The 25,182-nt window shown below is 44.0% G+C and overlaps 1 protein-coding gene across 2 annotated transcripts in view; it reads left to right on the top strand.

The window, feature by feature from the left end:
• Positions 1-25,182, top strand: part of OSBPL10 (oxysterol binding protein like 10) — a 256,126-nt gene that overhangs the window by 60,285 nt on the left and 170,659 nt on the right. The gene's annotated exons all lie outside the window — the stretch shown is intronic.

Here is a 25,182-nt window from a genome sequence, read left to right as displayed (position 1 = left end):
TCACCAAGACCAATGTCAAGGAGCTTACTGCCTATGTTTTCTTCTAGGGGTTTTATAGTTTCAGGTCTTACGTTCAGGTCTTTAGTCCATTTTGAGTTAGTTTCATTCATTTGCGTATGGCTGTCCCGTTTTCCTAGTACTATTTATTGAAGAGACTGTCCTTTTCCTATTGTATATTCTTGGCTCCTTTGTCATAAATTAATTGACCATATGTGTTTGGGTTTATTTCTGGACTGTGTTCTGTTCCATTGATCTATGTGTCTATATTTATGCCAGTGCCATACTGTTTTGATTACTATAGTTTTTTAAAAATATACTTTGAAATCAGGAAGCATGATGTTTCCAGCTTTGTTCTTTCTCAAGATAGCTTTGCCTATTCAGAGTCTTTTGTGGTTCTGTACAAATTTTAGAATTATTCTATTTCTGTGAAAAATGCCATTGGAATTTTGATAGGGATTGTTTTGAATCTGTAGATTGCTTTCGGTAGTGTGGGCACTTTAATGATTTTAAAGCTTACAGTCCGTGAGCACAGAATATCTTTTCAGTTATTTGTATCTTTAATTTCTTTCATCGATGTCTTACAGTTTTCAACGTACAGGTCTTTCACCTCCTTGGTTAAATTTATTCCTAGGTATTTTATTCTTTTTGATGTAATTATAAATGGGATTTTTTTTCCCTTAGTTTCTCTGATAGTTCATTATTCCCGTATAGAAATGCAACAGATCTTTGTAAATTGATATTGTACCCTGCAACTTTACTGAATTAATTTTCAAGTTCCAACAGTTTTTTAGTGAAGTCTTTAGGATTTCTATGTATAATATCATGTCATCTACAAATAGTGACAGTTTTAGTTTTTTTTGTTCCCATTTGGATGCTTTTGATTTCTCTCTCTTGCCTAATTGCCATGAGTAGGACTTGTCAATACTGTGTTGAGCAAAAATGGCAAGAGTTGGCATCCTTGTCTTATCCCTGATTTAGAGAAAAAACTTTCAGCTTTTCATGATTGAGTAGAACGTTAGCTGTGGCATTGTCATAGATGGCTTTATCATGTTGCGGTACATTCTGTCTACACCCGCTTTGTTGAGAGTTTTTATCATAAGTGGACTTTGAATTTTGTCAGCTGCTTTTTCTGAATCTAGTGTTTAACTTCTTCACAAATAACAGTAGTCATTAGTTATATAGCACTCACTACTCCTAGACATCCTGAGTGATTTACACACAATATATAATGTAGTCTTCCCCTAAGTGCTACCAATTAATTAATTGTTATGGATCTTAAAATTGCAAGTAAGGATACTGGTGGTTAGAGAGGTTAGCCATCTAAAAAACTTATCCCAGTCACTTCCTAAATTGATTATTCAGCTTAAGTGATGGAATGAGGTAGAGTGGTCAGTTTTGGCCTTTTCTTTTCTTGCTACCATATGTGATTTCATCACATAAAACTTTACAACAAAAGATTTTTTAAAAGTTAAAAAAACCCTTAAGACCCATTTTTAATTTGTCTGCATGGCCCTTAGAAGTCCCGTCCAGAAATCAAACGTTTGGTGTTGTCAGTTATCGTGTAACTCCTGCCGTAATTTTGGGAGGAATCTGGGGGAAAAGAGAAACGATAATACTCTATTTCCTGGGATAAAAATATTTTTGTTTATCCAGATTTTAAAAATCTTAATATTTTGGGAATGCTTTGAAAATTCATGTATTGTTTTCATGAAAGCCGTTAAACTTTTGATTCTCTGCTTTTTGCTGACACCGAATTTAAAAGAAAAAGATTTAAATATCTTTAAAATGATGTTAAATAGCTTCCTGATGATGTCGAGAGCGTGGAATGTCCCTTTATAGTCTTCAGGTGGAAGAAAAAGTGGTAGACAAGAATTCAAAAGACTGGACTTATTTTGATTATATGCAATTTGAAACACTTTGCCGATTTTCCTGTGGGTTTGCAAAGATGAAGTGTTTGTTAGGTTTCAGTCACGGGGAAGCTGCATCCTCTGGGCTGCATACATTGTATGACTTCTTGACGTTGTTGTTTTTTTCTTACATTGTTATTGTGAAGGCCATTATCAGAATAAGCAGCATCAACACACATTTGTGTCCCACCTGAAATGAACTAAACCAGGTCACTTAGGATATAGAATTGGAGGCAGTGTCCTCTTGAGGGTGAGGAAGGTACCCTAGCGAAGTGGGGAGATGAGATGGGAGGTGGGAAGGAGAACACGTTTGGAGGTGAAACTCTGGTGGAGTGGACTATTTCAGAGTAAGCTTCTAAAAAATATTTATTATTTTCAGGGGAGGAGGGACAGAGAAAGAGGGGTAGAGAGAGAATCCCAAGCAGGCTCCACAGTGTCAGTCCAGATCCTGATGCAGGGCCCGATCCCCCTTACTGTGAGATCACGACCTGAGCCGGAATCAGGAGTCTGACGCTCGACCCACCGAGGCATCCAGGTGCCCCCAGAATAAACTTTCATCACCAGCCACAGCGTTTGGTTTTCCTGAACTTCTTTTTTCTCAAGCTGCTTAAACAGGAGACCATGCTTTTCATTTTTGTTCCGTTTTTTAGTATGAGATAATCAGATATTTAAATTCCATTAATTATATGTAATATTTATTGTGTGTTCATTGATTCAGAGAACGTTTCTTGAGTACCTTCTAGGTACAAGATGCCATATAAGAGTTTTTTGAAAATAAAAACATGGGTTAGACAATAATTGACCTTTAAGAAACTTGTAGTATAATTGGAAAGTTAAAAAACGAGCCCAAAACACCCTTGGGAAATAGAGCTGGAAAAGTAGTTTGGGTCTAAATGCCAAGTTAGGAGTGTGGATTTCTGTAGCAGATAGCATCTACTGATGCATAGAGGAGGGACTTAACCAGATCTAGGTGACATTGATCTTTTTTTTTTTTTTTCATTTTTTAAATTTTATTTATTTTTGAGAGAGAGTGTGAGCAGGGGAGAAGCAGAGAGAGAGGGAGACACAAAATCCGAAGCGGACTCCAAGCTCTGAGCTGTCAGTACAGAGCCCGACGCTGGGCTCGAACTCACAAACTGTGAGATTGTGACCTGAGCCAAATTTGGATGCTCAACGGACTGAGCCATCCAGGTGCCCCGACACTGATCAACTTAAAGAGAGGAATGTAGCGGTGGAGTTAGGTGCATTCTGTAATGGGAAGAGAGGGAAGGCAGAGACCAGCTAGGAGGCTGCTGACAGTTATCCCAAGGACTGAATTGGGTTATGGTCACAGAATTGGAGAGGAGATGGGTGAATAGGACATGCTTTGAAAAGAGATCGTCAGAACTTAATAACTAGCTGGGAGTTGGGGTTGGGAGCGCTTTGAATGTTTACTAAGGTTTAAACATTTTTTAACTTGAATTCACTTTTTAGCAGGTATTCCATTCGCATGGGCCATAATCCAAAGGGTGTGGCATGAACTGTTCCCCTCTCTCCTGTGGTCTCCTTCCGCAGAGATTGTCACCAATGTTGTCAATTTCCTACGTGTGCTTCCAGTGACATTTAATGCTTACGCAAGCAGATATGTGAGTGTGGGCACTCTTCCCATCTCTTAGTCTAGCCAATGGCATTTTTTGTTTTCACCAAACAGTATTTTTTAGGATCATTCTGGAGTGGGAGATAAAGGTCCCGTCATTTTTTGTTGTGGCTACGCAGTAGTACATCGTACGGCTGTGCTCTAATTTGTTCATCGTTCCCTATTGATACTTATTTAGATTAGTTCCAGTGTTTTGATATTACAAAGAATGTATACTGTAATACCGTACATGCATCATTTCTCACATGTGTAACTATTTCTGTGGAGTAAATGTTGAGACTGGAAATACTACGTGAGAGGGTATGTGCCTTTTTAATTCTGATATACATTGCCTAATTGCTTCTCGTAAAGATCGCATACTTCCGTCAGCAAAATATGAGAGTGTTTCTTAACAGGGTATGTTGTCAAGACTTCGGATTCTTTTTTTTTTTTTTTAATTCAAATTAGTTAACATACAGTGTAGTCTTGGCTTCAGGAGTAGAACCCAGTGATCTCTTACATATGACACCCAGTGCTCATCCCTAAAAGTGCCTTCCTTAATACCTGTCACCCATTTAACCCATCCCCCCACCACCTCCCCTCCAGCAACCCTGAGTTTGTTCTCTGTATTTAAGAGTCTCTTATGGTATGCCTCCCTCTGAGTTTTTATCTTATTTTTCCTTTTTTTCTTGTCTTATCACATTGACTGGAATCTCTAGGTCTGTGTTAAAAAATACCAGTGATAGGTTACATTCTTATTTTGTACCTGACTAGAATTTCTCTGTTGAGTGTGGTGCTGGCTGTTATGTTGAGATATATTTTATGATACTAGAAAAGTATATGTCTCCATCTTTCTCTTGTTTTTTTTTTTTTTTTTTCTTCCAAGGATGGATTATTAGATGCCTTTTTAGTACCTATGGCAATGCGGTATGACCTGCCATCGAAAAGACTTCCATTTAGTCCTGGCTGGAGGTGAGGTGCTAAAGGAGATAGTTCAGGGTTGGGGGTCTCTGTGATGGCGTTGTACAATTCATCTCTTTTATCAAATGCTGCCAATATTTGATAAACACAGACTTGGTGACAGATACACATCAGATAGTGACTTTTCTATGTCTGTTACCGTCCGTCAACAGCTTTTGGTAGCTTCAAGTTAAACGTCTAGTCCAGAGGAAGTGAAACGATTGTAAATGTACATTCTGGACCTTGTAGGTTGTGGGAGCTGAGGTCACTGCTAGGGTGTTGTCATCTGAGTCAGGAGTAGAGTATTGGGAGGTGGGGAGAGAGGGCTCACACGGTTATTATTGTCTGGGAGCTTGGAGGCACACTTCTAAAAGTCACCTTGATGTATGAGTCATTCTTGAAACTCTCAATTAGTGGGTTCCAGGCAGGTTAAGATAAATGCCAAATGGACAGGATGCTTTGGTTATGTGTTGCCTGTTTTAAAAAATCAATACCTCTGAATTAAAGTTTTGTAAGTACCTAAGTGCTCATTTTCTGTGGAGTTTTAAATAACATCTGCAAGTCTCATTTACTTTCTTAAAGGGATGTGTGCTTTAGGATTAGAAGGTGATTGTCGTAAATGTAGCTAACCTGATCTCAAGCCTTGGGAGTTTAATGACCTTATTTTTACTGATTGTGGCTCATGTTTAATTTTCTCTCCCCTTTCGTTCCTCCTTTTGCCCAGGTAACCACTCCTTTGTGGGCTTTTTACTTCTTATTCCTTACCCATGTGGCTTTCTTCCTGCTCTTGACTACAAGGGGTAGGGGTTGCAGTGGGTAAGAGGACGTCCAAGGAAGGAACATACATGGATGTGAATATTCACAGGCTACAGAGCTTTTTGCCTGGAATTAGTGGAATAGAGCTTGAGCTGTGGATTCACTCAGCCTCTTTCCCAGGGTTTAGGTAAGGTATTTCTTTAAAAAATTTCTTTTTTATGTTTATTTATTTTTGAGAGAGAGAGAGAAAGAGAAAGAGAAAGAGCATGAGTGGAGGAGGAGCAGAGGGAAACACAGAATCCGAAGCAGGCTCCCGGCTCAGAGCTGTCAGGACAGAGCTCGACGTGGGGCTCGAACTCGGGAACGGTGAAATCATAACCGAGGCCGAAGTTGGATGCTTAACCAACTGAGCCATCCAGGTGCCCCTCGGTAAGGTATTTCTGATGACTTACTTCATACCAGATTTCCAGAAGAGCCACATTAGAAGAGGCTGGAGGTGAAGGCCAGAGGCACGTACCCCAGGAATTGTAGTTGTGGCCTAGTGGGTGACTCAGAAGTTGTAACAGAAGAAAACAGGCCATTCGTGTCCATTCACTGAAGGGGCAAGCCTTCCATCCCTTTTCAATAGGCTGTGAGGGTTATATTAGTATAGTACAAGATTAGAAGTAGTTAAGGTACCCTTGGCATCCAGGAGAAGCAAATTTGACATAGTTAGTTCTGTTAATGAAGGCAGAGAGGTATGCGGTATGTTTTAGACTCTATTACAAGGACGGTTTACCAAGCAAAAATTGAAGAGTGCAGATATCTGTTAATAGAGAAGCTTGGAAAATTTGTTCTCATGGAAGCGGCTGCATAATTGGTGGTCACGTTTTTCTTTAGAAATTAATTTTATTAAGATTCTGTGTTTGCAGATATTTTCTAGGGGCGCCTGGGTGGCTCAGTCAGTTAAGGGTCCGACTCTTGGTTTCAGCTCAGGTCATGATCTCATGGTTCGTGAGTTTGAGCCCCACATCGGGCTCTGTGCTGACGACGTGGAACCTGCTTGGGATTCTCTGCCTCCCTCTCTCTCTGCCCCTCCACCGCTCTCTCTTTCTCTCTCTCTCTCTCTCTCTTTCTTGCAAAGATAAATAAACATTAAAAAACAAAAAGAAAATATCCTTTACGTATTCTAGAGTTTCTGTTCCACGTAATAGTGGTATTTGGTTCTGGTGGTAGTTGAGCAAGTTTCAGATTCAAGTCCCAGATGTCAGTGACTCGACATGGTCCAGAGTTTGTAGCTTTTCTTTCGTCTTTGATTTTGTGGACGGTTGAAGAAACTCCACTCGTGTTACTCCTTTTCCTGTCGTATCTGCTTTGTAACATCCATGCGTTAGATTCCTAACCTCTGCATGAGAACAGCATTGAAAGCACTCTGTGTAACATTGTGTATCCACACTGCTTTTCGGACCAATTCATGAATCTGTACAATAAGTCTGTGCCATTTTTACATGTCTTATACTAAATCCCTGAATGTGTTGGCTTTCTGAATATGTCTATGGCATATGTGCAGGAAATTTTCTTGACATTCTATTTCTGTAATCCAGAATTTGTAGTAACTTCAGGAGGAAGGGAGCTGAAGTTTTAAGTTCCAGAATTTGTCAACCTTCGCACTATTGGCATTTTAGGCTGGGTAATTCTTTGTCGGGGAGGGTTGTCCTGTATGTTGTAGAATGCTTATTAGCAGGGGCGCCTGGGTGGCTCAGTCGGTTAAACGTCCGACTTCGGCTCAGGTCATGATCTTTTGGTCTGTGAGTTCAAGGCCTGATCGGATTCTGTGCTGACAGCTCAGAGCCTGGAGGCTGCTTCGGATTCTGTGTCTCCCTCTCTCTGCCTTTCTCCTGCTCTCTCTCTCTCTCTCTCTCTCTCAAAAATAAATAAATATTTTTAAAAATTAAAAAAAAAATGCTTATTAGCAGCACCCCTGACCTCTACTCACTAGATGCCAGTTGTATCCCCTCTCGTCGTGACAACCAAAAGTCTAGGCATTGCAAGTATCCCCTGGGAGGCAAAATTATCCCCGGCTGAGAGCCAGTGGTTTGTGCTATACAAAGAATGGTTTTGAAGGTAAGTACATTGTTTATGTTTTTATAAGAAAATGAATAAACTTTTGTTGAGCACTGACTAAAAGACAGTTCCAGCACAAAGCCTGTTGTACAGGGGAAACATTCCTGTCTTCAAAGAAAATATACACATGGACAAGTAAGTATAACATTGTGTGGTAAAGTCTGTGAGAGATACAAAGACGAGGGAGTGGTTACCTCTAACAGAAAGTGGTCAGAACGGCACAAGAAAAAGGGAGGGGAGATATTTATCCTGTGCCTTGAAGGATGAGTAGGAGTTCACCAGAGGGTGTTTGCAATGGGCTTCACAGCAGAGAAATAAATCGTGAATGAAGGCTAGAGGAGTCTACATTGTGGTATCCTTGGGTTATCCTTTTTGTCCCCACATCATTATTAATAGCACTCCTTTGACTCTCAAAAATGTCCTAGTTTGAAAAGTAAATGACATAGTCGACCTGCCAAGGGGTTGGAGGCTTGGAAACACGAGGACAAATGATGTATTTGAGGTATCGCGAGTCCTCTTAGTTCTCGGAGTGGAGTTTGGGGGTAGAAATGGATGTGGCAGAGATGAGATTGGAACCAGGTGTGATCCGTTACGGAGATTGGACTCGTTCTGGACTTTCTAGGGACCGTTTCAGAGCGTCCAGGTGGGGGAGTGTGTTGACAGGACCACCATGAGGGAAGATCAGCTTTCTGGATCCTCGGGAAGTTTCAGTCTGATCCATATGGTGTGTGCTTTTCCCAAACACTTCCACTTAGAGAAAATAGTTTCCCGAGAAGGTACCCTCGGCCAAGTTTTGTTTGATTACATCCAGTTACCGTTCCCAACTGTGTGACTTTCCACTGGGTTTCCTCGAGGACTGTCTATAAAGAAGACTCTTGGGGGATTCGTGTTGATTTACTTCTTTTTTTTTTTTAATTTTTTTTTAATGTTTATTTATTTTTGAGACAGAAAGAGACAGAGCATGAACGGGGGAGGGGCAGAGAGAGAGGGAGACACAGAATCTGAAACAGGCTCCAGGCTCCGAGCTGTCAGCACAGAGCCCGACGCGGGGCTCGAACTCACGGGCCGCGAGATCATGACCTGGGCCGAAGTCAAGAGCGGGACACTTAACCCGCTGCGCCGCCCAGACAGGCACCCCAGCTGTCGGACCTTTTAGAGAAAAATTCAACCAAATTTGATAACTTTTCTCATAAAGTCAGTAGTAAGTAACCCTCTCAAATATTTTCCCCGTCTCCACTCTGGTTAGGATAGTTTTATGAACAGACCGGATGATACTGTTTTCAGTGCAACACGTGTATTTGTTCCAAGGGGAGCCTGTGTTTCCAGTCTTACAGGAGCAATTGTGTTATCCAGGATTTTACCTGAGAGAGGCATAAAGCTCTAGAACTTGGCTTTCTGTGTCTTCCAGGAAGTTTAGCGTCTACTCCCTGGCTCTGTTACAGACTCACACAGAGCTGCAGCGGCCAAGGCCACATGGTGCGTTCGCTCCTCTCCCGGGGCCTGTAGCGTGTCTGGCGGCTTTCCTTTTTCACCTCCAGACTCAAAGCCCGAAAGGACGAATCGATTTCAAAATGTCAACTTTTTTTCCTTTTTAAGTGTTGTTTTACGTAAATGTGTGTGTTCGAGGATACTTTTAGCTTTTGAAAAATACAAGAAGGGGGTCGCCTGGGTGGCTCCGTCGGTTGAGCGTCCGACTTTGGCCCGGGTCATGATCTCACGGTTCGTGGGTTCGAGCCCCGCGTTGGGCTCTGGGCTGACAGCTCGGATCCTGGAGCCTGCTTCAGATTCTGTGTCTCCCCCTCTCTCTGCCCCTCCCCTGCTCATGCTCTGACTCTCTCTCAGAAATAAATAAACATTAAAAAATTTTAAAAAAACACAAGAAGGAGAAGAGGCAGTCATTTGGCCTTCGTGCCTTTCCTCCTCCTAATTCTCTCACCTGTCCGTGTTTTAATGGCCGTGTTTCTTTGTTCAGGGCCATTCAGAGTGACACTTGCAATCTGGTCAGTGTCAGGCTGCACATTGGTGTCGACTAGAAGCTGGACCTTTGGAGGAACAGCCCGGGACCGCAAGATGTTAGCCAGGGCCCAGGGGAATTAACCGGAATTGGTGGCCTCACTCCCTTGCCTCTGCCAGTCTGGATCGCTCAGCTCTCTTGTGGGATTTGGCCGCTTGCCTTCAGGGATTCTGCAGTAAAAGGAGAGTGGCGACCCTGGGAGACCAGTTCGGAGAAACGGACAATGCCGTTGAGTCCTTTTCGGTCCTGGGCCTCGCCCCTTGTTCTTGGGGAAGTGTTCGCGCGAGGGTTTCCCTTGTTTCGTGTTTGCTCCTTCAAAAGCTGCGAGTGATTTTCACACCCTGTGAACCCCTCACGTGAACTGCTTGCGATTTGTCTGGCAGTCCCTGGTTGTCACTTAAAATAGCTTCTCTTTTGCGCTCCAGAAAGTTCTTGCTGCCGACTGCCAGCAGCTCCATCTTAGACGTAATGAGGTTTCGTCTGGAGCCGCGCGCGGCGCTGAGAGGAAGATTCCGCCCCAGCGAGACAGAGCCACGCGTGAAGCCAGCCAGGGGACCAGATCGCTGTCACGCTCTCTGAAAACCAACAAGCCCTTGGTCTGCGTTCCTCCTTTCCTCCCACTTAAAAAGCAATTGATAGATTTTATTTGTTTTTGAGAACAGTTTTCGATTTACAGAAGAATTAAGCAGAGAGTACAGATGGTCCCTGCGGACTCCCCCCTCCACCCCCAGAGCTCCTCTGTCATTAACGTCTTATGTTAATGTGGTATGTCTGTCCCGGTTAATGAATCCACACTGACACCTTATTATGAACTAAAGCGTACGGTGGTTCAGATGTCTCTCGTTTTGACCTGATGTCCTTTTTCCATTCCAGAATCCCGTCCTGCGTATCCCGTTACATTTAGTAGTGATGTCTCTTTAGGCTCCTGTGGACTGTGACAGTTTCTCTCTCTGACTTTTCCTTGATTTTGATGGCTTGGACATTTTTGAGGACTGCTGGTCGGGAGACTGTAGGATGCCCCTTATTGGAATGGGCTTGATGTTTTTCTCACGATGAGATGGAGTTACGGGTTTCGAGAGGAAGACCGCAGAGGCCAAGTGCCATTTTCATCGCGTCACGTCAGGGGTACGTGTATCTCTGTGATTTAAGACCGTTGCTGTTAACTGATCACCTGGCTTGAGTCGTGTCGTCCCGGTTTCTCCACCGAAAAGCTCCGCTCTCCCTGCTCTTTCGGACTGTGCTCTTTGAAAGGAAGTCACTGTGTGCAGCTCACGCTTCAGGAGTGGGGACGTTCCTCCACTTCCTTGAGAGGAGAGTATTTCTGTCATTTATTTGGACTTCTTCCGCATGGGAGATTTGTCTCTTTTTCTCCGTTCATTCCTTTAGTCACGTCAGTGTGGAATCATGGGTATTTGCTTTTTACTTTGGGTTATGACCCAACCCTACTTTATTTTGTTGCTACAGTTGTTCCAGCTTTGGCCGTTGGAAACGCTTTCAGTTAGCTTCTGTGTCACTTTCACGTGCCCCCATCCTTGTGGCCTTTTTGTTTGTTTCTGAGCATTTCCTTACTCTCTGGCAGTGTAAGACCCCTCCAGGCTCATCTTGTGTATTTCCTGCCCCAGTCCTAGAACCCACTATTTCTTCAGGGAGCTCTTGTTCCTTTTATCAGAGAATGGTATTAGAGACCAAGATCTGGGTGCTGGGTGTGCTTATTGCTGTAAGGGTGTCAGTTCTTGTAGGTCCTCTCAGCTGACAGAGGAAAAAAGTGTTTCAATGCTAACCTGTATATACACACGCACATGCGCACACACACATAGTTATAAATATTTCCGTGTGTAACCCGTCCGTATCTAAGCGTAAGTTTAACTCGTGTTTAGCATCTCGATGTCCCCAACTCTGACACATTACTGCATGGATCATTCTAGGCTCCCCTTGTGTATTTGTAAATTCCCTTTTGAACAGTGAGAAACTTGGCTTATACCCTCCGATGGCCATTGATGTAATTGTTCCATTCTAGTATACATGCCTGGCTGTATTAGAATTGTTAACCTATACCCCCACGGGAAACAACTTTGCTAGCTAGAGTACGGTGCTTAGGTATTGTTTCTTGTGTCTTTAGTCTTCCGCTCATTTGCACAGTTACTTAGGTCAGTACCTTTCCCCCACTCCCTTCAGTGAGGTTGTTTCATATATTTGTAAGAGTTAGAATTGTCTTGCCAGTCTAGATTCTTTCCTGGCATCCTTTGACCTTCTAAATTATTTTCTTTCTTAATTTGTAGACCATCAAAGTTCACGGTTTGGGTTGTACAGCTCTATGGGTTTTGACAAATGCATGTCATATATCCACCATCATCGTATTACATGGAATCGTTTTACCACCCTAAAGTACCCTGTGCATCCCTCCCAAACCAATGGCAACCACCACTCTGTGTACCTTCTCTATGGTTTTAATGTTCTCCACTTCTCATTTAAAAATTTTTTTGTATCTGAGTCTCTTAAGTGAGTATGCACTGAGGATGACCAGCAATTCAGAGCATACGGCGATCACCCCGCTGCTCTGGGAGGTACAGGAAGTTGGACTTCTCTCTGGAATGAAATAGAGGATAATTACGGTAGCTAAGACGTATTACCCTGACGGGACGTCCATATGCTGCAATCTGTGCTGTTGGTGCCATTATCCTCCGGTCAAAAGCGCGCGTGTTTGGGCTTCCTGCACTGCCTGGTTTGGTGACGAGACCTGCCTCGCCTGTGTTGTACATCCTTGTTTTCCTGAGCCCAGGATAGCGACCCCACTTACTCAGCAAGCAGTTTGGGAGGTCCAGTCTGGAGGCCATTCTTCCTTATTTGCGAACTGCTTCTCGTGGGCCTTCAGTGATGATATGTATTCCCTCCTCTTGGAGATTTTGAATTGGAGACACAGATAATGAAGGTAGGCAAATGCCTGGATGTCTGCAAGGTGCCACCTCAGGAACTGCGACAGTTGTGTTTATCTCCGAAGAAACAGAGGTTAGAATCAGAGAGAATGAACGCGTCCTCTCAGTTGGCTGGATTTCCAGTCTTTGCATCCGGGGTGTTTCTAAGGCCTGGCTACCTTTCTTGGCTTCTGTGAGAACCCTTTAAACCCCTTCGGTAGGCCACCTCTGCATTTGCTCAAGCAAATTCAAATTAAGTTTCTGGGGTTTTTTTGCAGTGAGGGAATCCTATTGAAGTCATCTGGGTTTTAGATTGGTCTTTTCCATTGCCAACTGCTGTTCTAAGTATATTTTAGGTGTCAGACGTATCTATGTCAGTACCAAAGTGTTAGGAATGCTCTCAGGTGTGTGTAAGAGGCAAGGGAAGGAGTGGTCGAATCTACCCGGGAGCAGCAGACCAGAGTCCATGAAAGAGGCTATCCTGTCAGGTGGACAGGTCAGGGCATTCTGCATAGAAGGTGATGAGCAAAGGCCCAGAGGCAGGGAATGGAATCATCTTTAGGAGTTGCAGGATGTTTGACTAGGGAGGAACTGGGCTGGGGCTGGTAGGCAGGCAGGATCAGGTTATGAGAGACTCACTATGGAGTTTAACTTCATCCTGTAGATCAAAAGCCACAGATAGGCCTGGGATAGGCCCTTTGTGGTTCACCTATATGTTTTGTTTTGCTTGTGCAAATGCCTTCAGTCGTTAATTGCCAAGACTTAAAAATGAAATGCTTTCATTTAACAATCTGGATATGTGTGAACATCACAGTTCAGAATTTTCTGGAGGAATTAGATGATGTAGCATTAGTGGGCCTGTCTTCCACATGACATTACGAACTAAGGTGCGTGTGGCCCTGTGACCCTGGTCTCGCCTGGTCTGCTGTACGCACTGACCTTGCCTCCCACATCCGTACAGGTTTGGCCACCCAGTAGGAGGCAGCGGGACCAGTGACTTGCTGAGTTCCGGTTGCTTTCCTGTTTGGCAGAGGTTCCAACGATGATACCACCTTATCATCTCGTCAATGAATTTCCTTTTGGAGGGGATTTTCCATTCCAAATGCTTAGATGAAAAACAGCCCTCGCATCTGTCTTCTAAGAAGGGCTTATTTAATTTTCCAGGGCAGTTGTCTTGCTGTCTTTTTTTTTTTTTTTTTTGTCAGTGACTTTTTATTTTTTGATTTTAATTTTTATTTATTTGTCATCCAAGTGTAATTCTCACATGGTGTTATTAGTTTCAGCTGTACAGTATAGTGATTTAACAATTCTATATATTACTCAGTGCTTCTCACGGTAAGTGTGCTCTTAATCCCCACCCCCTACTTTACCCATCCCCGCACTCCCCTCCCTGGCCACCATCATCTAGTTTATTACTACTATTTTTTTTAAAAACCCCAAGAAGAAGGTTTAAAATAACAACATGACAGCTAAGTGAATTGTCAGTGTGTTTTTACTCACCGAGGATGACTTTTATGCGTGGAAGGGAACATTGACAGTGAGTTGTTTTTGTTCAATTATTATTACTCAGTTTATTAAAATTGTGAATTTCAAAACATGCTGTTTCTTTTTTTTTTTAATTTTTTTTTCAATGTTTTTTATTTATTTTTGGGACAGAGAGAGACAAAGCATGAACGGGGGAGGGGCAGAGAGAGAGAGGGAGACACAGAATCGGAAACAGGCTCCAGGCTCCGAGCCGTCAGCCCAGAGCCGTCAGCCCAGAGCCGTCAGCCCAGAGCCTGACGCGGGGCTCGAACTCACGGACCGCGAGATCGTGACCTGGCTGAAGTCGGACGCTTAACCGACTGCGCCACCCAGGCGCCCCAAAAAACATGCTGTTTCTTAAGCCTTAACCTCAACTTATAGCTATTTTAGTTATAAACTAGTAATTTTTATGTTAGGAGGGGTTTCGCTTATTTATCAACTAACATTCACTTCTAAATTTAACAAATTAACATTCTTAAGGCTTTTAGCACCTTACAAATTTAACCAGACTCCTTTAACATTTTAACTAGAATTGCAAATTTAAAGAATCTGTTTCTTTCAAAGAACTTAACTAAGGTTGATAAGAAAACCAAGGAGCAAGGTCGTCTTCAGTATTCTAATAACCCTTGAGTATTAATAAATCACGTTTATCCATTTTGCAGAGCAGATTTTCTTAAGTGTTTGAAACATCTCAAAGTCATGAAGTAACTCAGAACTTACTTCTTCTCAAAACTAGCACAAACATTGAGGATGTGGGCTTTAAATTTATTTCCTTAGGATCTTTAGGCTTATTTTTGTATCTTGCAGAGAATGCCGTAATCCTGCTGAATCCCAGGAGGAAAAGAGCTTGCCTTAGCCCAGTCAAGGTTATATGCTTTGACCTATGGATTGATTGTCGTCAGCATATTCATGCTAGGTCTGTCTGTCCCTTCGAGAGATGCTTCAAATCTCCCGATGGCTGTCTGGTTACAAAAGGTTTGTAGTGGGTGGGAGGTTGAGGATTTTGTCCTTTAGCTGGGAGTTAACCAGTTGCAGGCAGGTTAGGACTCTGGGTGAGCAGGCTCTGGATTTTAATTTCTTATCCAGACTCTTGCTCCTTCCCTCCTGATGTACCTCTGGAAGCCCTCTCCTGTGACTTCGTGACTGACCCTCCAGGGGATGGTGATCCCTGGCCACAGTGACTTTGTCTTCTCTTACTCTCCAGTGTCCTGTTGCCCTCCTTCCTGGGGTCACAGTATTGATGTGCACAAGTGAAGTAACGTGATGCAAGGAGACAGAGCTCACATTATTTAGAATTAATGCTTTTGGAGAGGCTTGAAATACATTTCTCAAAATCTAAGTACTGGAGTAAAAGATGTATTTAGCAAAATGTATCTAGTCCGTGTATTTCTTTTAAAAAATGTTTATTTATTTATTTTGAGAGAGGGAGAGGGCAGGGGGCAGAGGGGGAGAGGGAAAAGGAGAGAGAGAAAGAGAGAGAGGGAGAGAGAGAGGGAATATCCGAAGCAGGGTCCACACTGTTAGCACAGAGCCCAAGGCAGGCTCACTCTTAGGAACCCTGAGATCATGACCTGAAATACAGAGTCGGACGCTGAACCGACTGAGCCATTCAGGTGCCCTAAGTCTATTTCTTAATAGGAATTGAGGCTTACAATAAAAACATTTGTTAAACGGAAGAGTTCAAATAAAATGCAAAAGGACGGATAAGCGGCATTTTCAGGAAAGGGCCAGGTGGACGAGTCCACGCTGTTGAGCTCTTTGGCAAGAAGACAAAAACCCCTCTGATGTTGGTTTTGTTCGTTGGAAAGAGGGAGATTAACAGGTGCCTGAGAAGTAATTAATCTCGGGTTTATAGAGCTTTTATGTTAGGGGAAAAAGGTGATTGTGAAAATGTCCACTCCAATCTGTAAGAGTATTGAGTGGAGCAAACATTTACATTTTTATTACGCTGATTAACATACTGCCGCTCTGTGGACTGTGGAAAACGGTCACTTTTGGGAGTGGTGGTAAGAGGCTAAGTCAATTTAGGGGGAGGTTTGGTGGCTAAAGAAGGTGTGAGATGTATTGCTCTCCCTTGTGCTCTGCTCGTGAGAACAAAGGCATCCTGACACTTGGGACAGACCTCTTGTCACCCCGGATCCCTGTGCATTTAAGGGCAGGGGCTGGTACTCATCCTACACCTGCCATATCCCCCCAACCAGGAAGGCAAAGTGACAAGGGACATTTTCTTCTTACCTTAGAATTAAATATGTGGGTGGAAAGATGTGTAACACAAGCACCTTGGTTTTTGCAGGTTGACTACTTTTAAAATGTTCTAGAATTGTACGCCTTCTGAGTTGAACTGTGCGTTTTAGCCTTTTTGATAGAATTTGAGGGGCGCCTGGGTGGCTCAGTCGGTTAAGCGTCCGACTTCATCTCCGGTCATGATCTTGCAGGTTGTGGGTTCGAGCCCCGCGTCGGGCTCTGTGCCGACAGCTCGGAGCCTGGAGCCTGCTTCGGACTCCGTCTCTCCCCCTCGCTCTGCCCCTTCCCTGCTCACGCTCTGTGTCTCTCTGTCTCTCAATAATAAATAAATGTTAAAAAAATTTTTTTTAGAATTTGAACAATGTGGGCGAGAGGAAATAAAAACTTGCTATACATTAGTTACTAACTGGAGACAATGCCAGATCCATGCTGAGGAGATATTTTTTCCAGCTTTATTGAGATATAATTAACATACTACATTGTATAGATTTAAAACGTACTATGTGATGGTTTGTACTCTGTGGTGATCTGTATATCTTACAGAATAGTTACTATAATAAGGTTACCTAACATATCTATCACTCACGTAATTGGTATTTATTTATTTCTTTATTTATTTCTTTATTTATTTATTGTGAGAACAGTTAGCAACTTTCAAGTATGTAATACTGTACTGTTAACTATAGTCACCATGCTGTGTATTATATCTCCAGAGCCTATTCATCTTAATGTTTATTTATTTTGAGAGAGACACAGAAACAGACTGAGCAGGGGAGGGGCAGAGAGAGAGAGGGGGGGACACAGAGTCCAAAGCAGGCTCCAGGCTCTGAGCTGTCAGCACGGAGCCTGAAGGCGGGGGCTCGAACTCATGATCCGTGAGATCATGACCTGAGCCGAAGTGGACGCTCAATCGACTGAGCCACCCAGGCGCCCCAGAGCCTATTCAGCTTATATCTCAAAGTTTATACTCTTTGACTAACATCCCTGCATTTCTCCCACCCCCTAGCCCTGACAGCCACCAATCTGTTGTCTCTGTGAGTTTGCTTTATTTATTTAAAAAAAAAATTTTTTTTTAACATTTATTCATTTTTGAGAGACAGAGACAGAGCATGAGCGGGGAAGGGTCAGAGGGAGGGAGACACAGAGTCCGAAGCAGGCTCCAGGCTCCGAGCTGTCAGCACAGAGCCCGACGCGGAGCTCGAACTCACGGACCGTGAGATCATGACCTGAGCCGAAGTCGGATGCTCAACTGACTGAGCCACCCAGGCACCCCGAGTTTGCTTTTTTTAGAGTCCACATATAAGTGAGATCATACAGCATTTGTCTTGTTTTGACTTATTTCACCTAGCATAATGCCCTCAAGGTCCATCCGTGTGGAGGCGAGCAGTATGTTTGGTCACTAGAGAATTTGAGGACAGGAATGGGGAGGGGAGGGGGCGGTCAGAACGACTGCAGAGCAGGGCAAGTCTTACTGAAGGCAATCGTCTTTCCTGTTACCTGCCAACAACTATTGATGTAAAAATGCCGTGCTCAAAGCACTGTGGTTGATGCAGCTGCAGGTACAGTAGAAAACACAACAGACACATCCCTGAACTCAGGGAGCTTATATTCTAGTGCAACGCTGTGAGAACATATCTGCAGTGATGGAAATGATCCATAGGCATGCTGTCCCAGTCCTGCAGCCAGTAGCCATATGTGGCTATCGAGCACTTGAAATGTGGTTGGCATGGCTGAAGAGCTCATTTTTAAAATTAATTAATTAATATGTTTTTATTTTAGAGAGAGAGAATGTGAGTGGGGGAGAGGGGCAGAGAGAGAGAGAGAGAGAGGGAGAGGATCCCAAGCAGTCTCCACACTCAGTACGGAGCCTGACACAGGGTTTGATCCCACAGCCCTGGGATCACGACCTGAGCCAAAATCAAGAGTCAGACGCTCAACCAGCTGAGCCACCCAAGTGCCCCTGAAGAACCGATTTAAAATTTTCAATTTAATTTTTTAAACAATTTTTTAATGTTTGTTTATGTATTTATTTATTATTAAAAAAAAATTTTTTTTTTTAACGTTTGTTTTTGAGACAGAGAGAGACAGAGCATGAACAGGGGAGGGGCAGAGAGAGAGGGAGACACAGAATCTGAAACAGGCTCCAGGCTCTGAGCTGTCAGCATAGAGCCCGACGCGGGGCTCGAACTCACGGACCGTGAGATCATGACCTGAGCCGAAGTCGGACGCTTAACCGACCGAGCCACCCAGGCGCCCCGATGTTTATTTATTTTTGAGAGAGAAAGAGAGTCAGAGCATGAGTGGGGGAGGGACACAGAGAGAGGGAGACACAGAATCCGAAGCAGGCTCCAGGCTCTGAGCGGTCAGCACAGAGTCCGACGTGGGGCTTGAACCCACGAACCGTGAGATCATGACCTGAGCTGAAGTCAGAGGCTCAACTGACTGAGCCACCCAGGCACCCCTTTGATTTAATTTTCATCACCTTGAGTTAAATAGCTGCACGTGGCTAGTGACGACTTATGTAGCATAGTTATAGTGGGTCATGTGGATCCTAATAGTCCTCCTATTTAGACTCCAGGAAATTAGAAAAATTTGATACTGAGGGCTAAAGTACCAGGCTCAAATGATTCCACATAATGGGACAGGAGAGTCCCATTGTGGATATAGTTTTGCAAAGTGAGTTCCATGGAACGCTATTTCCACGAGATACACTGCCCACAAAACTCCTATGGTTAGTAACACTACCTGCTGCCATGTCCTTGTGGGGCCACGCAGTGAGCACCAGCGTATTTCTGCTTTGAGAAGTCACGCAGTGAAGAAACTGACGTTTTGTTCACTTTCAGTCAGGGTGGTTTCTCAAAGAGAACCGATGATAGCACCCTTTCATTCCCTGACACCTGTCAACACACACACACACTTTGGGCAGTGCTACTCCAGGGAGACAACTGAACTAACTTTCGGACTGGCTTAGAGACCAAAGGAAGAGATGGTCATAATTTTGCCGTAGACTGAATGATTGTGTCCCCCATTTCCCTTCCCAAATTCTTATGTGGAAACCTGATCCCCAGTGTGATGGTGTTCAGAGGTGGGGCCTTGAGGAGGTGATTAGGTCATGAAGGTGGACCCCTCCTGGATGGGATTAGTGCCCTTATAAAGGAGACCTCAGCAGGATCCTTGTCCCCTTCCACCATTCGAGGACCCCGCATAAAGACAGCCATCTGTGAACTGGGACACAGGTTCTCACCAGACCCTGACTCTGCAGGTGCCTTGACCATGGACTCTCCTAGCCTCTGGAACTGTAAGCAATAAATTCCCGTTTGTAAGCCATCCAGTCAGTGGTATTCTGTTACAGCAGCCTGAATAGACTAAGACAAGTCTGCTTAGTTCTTGATTTTTCAAGAATATGAAAATTTCTCCATTCTCCTAGATTTGGGTGGGTAGAAATGTGACCAGATCAAGGGCATAGGAACACATATTATACTTTTGGGGGTACTGAATACATTTGCTCCTTTCAGTAACAACTAGAATTTTCGGAGAGTTTGGTATATATGGGTGTATGTGTATATACATACATATATGTGTGTGTATGTACATATATGTACATATGTACATATATGTACATATATATGTATATATATGTGTATATATGTACATATATATACACACATACACCCATATATACAGTGTTTTGTTCACTTTTTCTTGCCAGGCTAAGTTTTTCTAAGCTAGCTTGTGGTCTGAGTTAGCTTGAATTCATAGGTGCACAGATAGGTCAAACTGTTTGATTTTGCTTGTCTCTCTATTTATTTGGGTATGTAAAACTAGTACTCATGTGGCCATTTCTACGTTCTGACTTGATCTGTAAAGACCTACATGGAGCCTGTGACGGTTACTTAAGTTCCCTCAGCTCCTTGGAATAAATTAAGAGCACAGAGTCTAGGATATATCTACCCATAGGTATTTTAAGAATTCTGGTTAGATTGAATTATACACCGGTTCTCACTCATGCTGTTATGGGTGTAGGTGTTTTGGGGTGTGTGTATGTGTGTGTGTGTGTGTGTGTGTGTGTATACACCCACCCACACATGAGGTATCTATGTTTGCTAATGCCTTACATAGAAGGAAAACTAGACTGGATTCAAGGTTATTCATACAATAATGCCACTCTTACTCATCTTCTGAAGTACTTTCTTGAGCAGCAGAGAGGGAAATGGCACGAGCAAAACCATGGGAGTGGATCTCGAGTTATCCATCATGCTTTGAACATCAGCCATCATGCCCAATGCGACAAGAAAAGGTTACAAATGCCGAGTGGCGTATCGTCCAAGGTCCCTTTCAGTGCTGAATTTCTTTCTTTGGATGACAGCTTTATTGAGAGTTTTCTTTGTAGTAAAAAAGTATATTGTGGGCTAACGAATTCCAGCATCATAGGCGAGGCATGCTCAAAATATGTAAAGGTTTCAGTAAAGAAAACGTGTATGATGAACTTGGCTTTTGGCCTTGGAGGAGGCCCAGAGCTGCTTGGGTTCCTTAATTTTGCCTTTCATTCTGACAGTTTGGAAAACTTGGCTTGTTTCCCCCATTTGGAACTCCTCGACCACCAGTTCTTCCTCCTGTTTACCGTAATTTTTTTCCTGTGGCTATCAGTGTTTTTCCCTTCACAAGATTTTTTTAGAAAGTAATTGTTTTCTTGTGGTAAAGTACATAAAGTTGTTTTAATTATTTCTAAGCATTTTAACTCTCTGCGGTATTAAGTGCATTCACATTCTTTTGCAGACGTCAAACGTAAGCACCTTTTATCAATGCTTGTTTGCATGGAGGAGGTAGGGAAATTCCCGATGGGGCCTGACCTTCTGTCACTTGAAATTTCATCTGTATTATTAAATTAAGACTCTTGTTTGTAAGCAAGGCCTGCCAACCAAAGTCAACTATTTCTGTAATGTAGCCATATATACATAAAGAGAATGACTGGCATTTGAATGTTCCCTGCTTAAGGCACTTTATGTCTCAAACAGGGCAAAAGAAAGTTGTAGAGGTGGAAATAACCAAGCTGAATGGTGTTTGCCACTCCCACAAGGGTGAGGGGAGATTTCACCGTAAGACCTACAGTCACTGGCCTGGGCAAGGTGATAAAAGGCTCAGAAGACACCTTTCCTTTCATCTACAACAGTAGCTTCAAGGCGATCTGCCAAATCCAGCCTATTGCCTTTTTACAAATAAAGTTTTCTTGGGACACAGGCACAGGCATTTGTTTACTGTCATCCATGGGTACTTCGGTCCTAGATCAGCAGAATGGAGTAGTTGTAGTAGAGACTGTATGGCACATTGAGCCTAAAGTATTTGCTTTCTGGCCCTTTCCAGAAAAGGTTTGCCACCTCCTGTTCTAGGAGCGCTGTCTGCCCTGGGCCTTGAACATAATCAGCCGTGTGTGCCCTTGTGGTTCCACCTCAGACAGAGGGCTGAAGCAGGATGGGCCACATCTGAGCTCCCTGTGGTCATGCGTTTAATTAGGGACCCTGCTGTGGTCTCCCGAGAGGCTGTGCTGTTGCAGTGAGATGTATCAAAGGAGCAGCCCAGGTGGGCCGACCTTGAAACAATGTTCTCTGGTGAAGGAGAACATTTTATTCTGGGCCATGCCTGAGATGAGAGCATGCTGGATTACATAATGATTTGAATAAAGGAAGTAGGGGCCCTTTAATTCATGAAGTGGTTTATTAGGAAGGTAATTTGCGCACGCTATAAATATTGGGAAGGCTTGGGAGACTTATGGATTCATTTGAAGGAAGTGACGGGTGTTCATTACATTTTGCGATGTAAGTCCGAGCAGTATTTCAATACCACCTTTGTTTGATTCGTCGTACATTCTCTTTGCCAAGAAGTTCAGCGGGGAGAGAGAGCCTCTGGATTTCTGGCCTCTGAATTCTGCAAATGCCTTGTCCATTTACCGAAGGCTGTGTCCCCATGTTGAAGGCCAGAGGGCAAGGAGGCCAAGTGGTTGTCTTCCACAGTTCCGGGGAAGCCAGCCTCTTGGGACCTACTGGACTTGCCTTTTCAGGGTCTTCAACTTCTCAGCTTTTTTTTTTTTTTTTTTCTTAAGGGTGTTAGGTGGTTGGTTTCAAAGCTGCCGTTCGGAGTGGGAGCGATTCAAGTAGATTGATGTGAAGTTCACAGACGGCAAAGTGCATTTGTCTCGCCTGGGATGTGGGGAATAGCTCTGGAAAGGGAAGCTAAATGTGGATGCTGAGGGTCTATGGACGTTCCAGCACGCTCGTTTGATCTGAAATGGCTGGGGTGCCAGAGTGGCTGTGCTGAGTCAATGAGTCAGTATGGAAATGTTCATTTGCATTTCTTTTCTTGTTTGCTAATGAAATAATTGGCTGGGAGGAGGCGATTCAGTGAGATGTTCCCTCTCCTTTTTTTTTTTTTTTAACCTCGAGCTGCACCAGCAATGGCTTTCATTAGCCACAAGAGTCATAGAGTTAATGAGGTCTTTTATTTTCCGTTATGCTAGCTCTTTTTCCCAGGACCAAACTCCAGGTACCTTCAAAAATAGCCAAAACCCAAGTCAAGTTGCCGTTCTGGCCAAAAGCCAATAGGTTTCTTTTGGTAGAGAGCGCTACCTAGAAACTGTAGGTCTTGGTGATAAAATGATTTATTGCATCAGTAGTTCCAGTATAAAGGAGAGTGGTTATGGAAATGTGCCACCAGAGGTCCCAGCATGCAGTGGAAAACGTGATGCCCGAGCTGCAGTTACTTAATTCACTAACCTGAGAGGCAGGGTTCCCAAGCTCCATCTAGAGAAAGGCAAAAGAATGAACACCATCATTTAAGAATCCCAATGAGGGGCGCCTGGGTGGCTCAGTCGGTTAAGCGGTTAGGCATCTGACTTTGGCTCAGGTCAGGATCTCGCAGTTCATGGGTTCGAGCCCTGGGTGGGGCTGTGCTGACAGCTCAGAGCCTGGAGCCTGCCTCAGATTCTGTGTCTCTCTTTCCCTGTTCCTCCTGCACTCACACACTCTCTCTGTCTCTCTCAAAATAAATAAATAAACATTAAAAAAAAAAATCCTGATGAATGCCAGCTATGTTTCAGTATGTTTCAACATTCTGTTCTTTTAGGATACCTCTTTCTAAGCTGGATGATACGTCCCTCCAGCGACCTGATGTCTACAGGCTCAGCTCTCTGACGGATGCTGTTGTAGAGGTGATGATTTCAGGGTTTCCTGTTGGTTACTCTTCACCAGTTAAGTGAAAGCCACATCAAACAACGCTCCTAGCTCTGCCCCGGGGGGGCTGCCCGTCTCCTCTCTCCAGCTCTTTGCCCTAAAGTGCCTCCATCATCTGTAGCAGATCAATATCCTCCAGGTGCTTAAAAAACATCCTGTCTTATGGAAATGGAGTATTATATCGGGGCATTGACTGCCCCAACCCAGAGGGTCACAGAATGTTTTAGAGGCAAGCAAACAGCCTAAAGGAATACGAAACCAAAGTGGCGGTTTTCCTCGCCAGCCCTTTCCTTGACCTCGTCCTCACCCGTGAGCCGCAGCAGATGTAAAGCAGGCTTTTGTACAGAGAGGACTCCTGGTGCCGTCACCCAGGCTGGCCACCTTGCCTCTAAATCAGCTCACAGAGAAACAAGTTATCAGGCTGCAGGTGGGTGAGAAGGGGGCGGGGGCTCCTTTAGTGTGCTGGCAAATAAGAAGGGAAGGACTTCTGTGTGAACTACCCGTACATGTTGTGCATGACCTGCAGACACGAATCTCTGCCTGGACCGTTGCAGTCAGCTCTTCCCAGACTTCCCTGCTTCTCTGACCCACCCACTGGAGCCTCGTTCTGGACTGATTCTCCAGCGTCAGAGCTCTCCACGAGCCTTCCCCACCACTTCTCTGGAATAAAGCCTTGGGTACAGAGGATGTTCACAAACAGTAGGCTCAACATTCCTTTCATCCCCAGTCACAGACCCTTGGGTGGGTGCGTGGCATTGCATCTGGGTGTGACTTACGACCTCACGGAGACCTCTCAGTAAATTGTGACATGAATAATTCAGAGTCCGACTGTGTAATTTCACTGCTTCTCCGGAGGATTGGAGAAATGTCCTGCTTCTCAGAGCCGCAAAAGTTCTCTCGACATAGTGTCTACAGAAGTGGGTTTGGCAGGCAAGCTGTCTTCCATGACTTGAGTGATGCTTTTTCAAGGTTAGGTTTTACTTCAGTGGGTTCTTTGTGAGCCACGGATGATCTAGAAACATCGTTGTCGCCATCAGGTGTAGCCCCTTTGGTTTCTGAACCTCGGGTCCGTCTGCTGGTGGTCAGCCACGGTTGGCACATGTGGTTCTCACCCTTTCTTTCCTGCTCAGAGAGGACGAGGGGCCAGTGGGGAAAGAGGACAGGGCGTTCGGGATGGTCCCTAGATCGATAAATTAGGTCCTGAATGATTGGGAATTGATTATGTTGCTAACTGGCTGGTCTTTGGTCAGTGATAAGCACGCTGGGCAAGATGCCAAATCGGTGATTTTAAACGTTTTCCCAGCCTGGTGCGGCGTCTTGTAAATATTCCCTGAGCATCGAAAATGTCTTTGTTTATGGAGAATAGTTTTGGCTTTTGAGAGCCTTATATTCTGGCTGTGACAGTGGTGATAATAGGTAAATGAGGATGATGACAATGAAGTGACTAGTTTTTATTTACTGACCTTTCTCCGTGGGCCCATCAGAGTACCTGTCTTAGCCTCCTCTGTATGTGCGATGCTGTTGCTAAGCCCAGAGGGAGGCCTCATCAAGTGACACAGCCCCAAAGGGGTTTCCAGGTTAGGTGGCAAAGATAGGTAGCTGATAACAATAACAACAACAACAACAACAACAACAACAATAATAATAAATAATAATAAAGATGCAGAGGCAGCCACTGCCCCAAATGAGTCCCCACTGTTTCAGCTCCATCAGCCTGCTCAGGGCAGAGCTGATGAGAAAGGGGTTATTTCTGGCTGAGGTTGATACGAGTCGGTGGGGGGGTCAGATATATTTTATGAAAAACAATTTAGGAGGTAGATGTGGGAGGCTCAGAAATTCAAAGAACCAAGTGGAAAGAGATGAGTAGGAGTTTGGTTCCCCTTGGGGTGCCTGGGTGGCCCAGTCGGTTGAGCGTCTGACTTTG

Source organism: Panthera uncia, chromosome C2 (assembly GCF_023721935.1).
Source record: "Panthera uncia isolate 11264 chromosome C2, Puncia_PCG_1.0, whole genome shotgun sequence".
NCBI classification, from domain to species: Eukaryota; Metazoa; Chordata; class Mammalia; order Carnivora; family Felidae; genus Panthera; species Panthera uncia.
Note: the sequence above shows the minus strand (reverse complement) of the source record. Positions and strands in the feature narration are given on the sequence as shown.